Raw genomic sequence first — 1174 nt, forward strand, 5'->3', positions numbered from 1 at the left:
TGATTGAAAATGTATGACACCGGTTCTGCTATAATTTGTGCAGCTAGACTTGTCTTAAATTAAGTTATAATAATCACGTTAAAAGTTTCAAATGTTGTCTTTGGTGCCTGTTTGTTTTCCAAATGTATTAGTGTGTGCGAATGACAGACTTCAACTTAAAACACTTTGTAGAATGGTGCCTTATGAAGTTCAGTCCATTTCTTTGTATTGGAACCCGCACTTCTGCCACATTCAAAATGGCGGACGCTCCGACGTACCGCTGCAGCGGGCTAGTGCGCGCAACGAGGCGTCTACGTATTTATGTCTATGCTCGGGCGTCCTTCACTCCGCGGAGGTCCAAGTAGTGTACTCGAGGCGGATCCAGCGTGGAATTGAAGCGGACGTCTGCCGGCCATGACCGCGTACGCGTACTCGGTGTCGCACGATAAACTGCCCGGAACTGTGTGCCTGGAACTGTGTTCACATCGAACTGTTTTGTATGCGACACCAACCGCTATAAGTGCATGAAAATGGAGTCAAGTTATGAAGAGCGTCTCGTAGGAGAGATTAAAAAACATCGAAATCTATATGATACATCAATGAGAGAATATAAGGAGTTTCATAGAGCAAGACATTCGTGGGAGGAAATAGCTCAGACCCTGGGTAAGGATGTGGCTGTTTGTCGAGCTAAATGGAAGTACCTCAGGGACAGATTTGTTAAGGCAAGAAAGAAGATGAGAGGAAAACGTGGAGATGGGACAAGGAGACGTGTCCCACCGATTTATTCTATGCTGTCTTGGCTGGACACTTTTGTAAAATGCCGGGAGACAGAGACAAATGTGCCTGCTGATGTAAGTATTTGCTATTTTTAAGATGCTGCTAGACAAGAGTTGTCACTTTATAAGGTAAATAAAATTAACAACTTAAATAAAATAAAATTATGATCAAATAGATGCATAATAAAATTAATTAAATTAAATTAAAATGAATTAATCATAAATGAAAAAAATAATTTATGGTTTCTAGTCTGCCATCAACATTTAATCAATCTACATTGTGTATGTGATATTTAGGACTTCAATAGCTGTTCCAATGGAGCAACTTCACCTGCCTGCTACAGCAATAACTACAACCAAGGCGAACCTTCTCTACCAGCCTGCTCCAGTTCTCTACCAGCCTGCTCCAGTTCTCCACC

The sequence above is a fragment of the Nematolebias whitei genome, chromosome 11 (genome assembly GCF_014905685.2).
Source record: "Nematolebias whitei isolate Nwh7 chromosome 11, NemWhi1, whole genome shotgun sequence".
In the NCBI taxonomy this organism is placed as follows: Eukaryota; Metazoa; Chordata; class Actinopteri; order Cyprinodontiformes; family Rivulidae; genus Nematolebias; species Nematolebias whitei.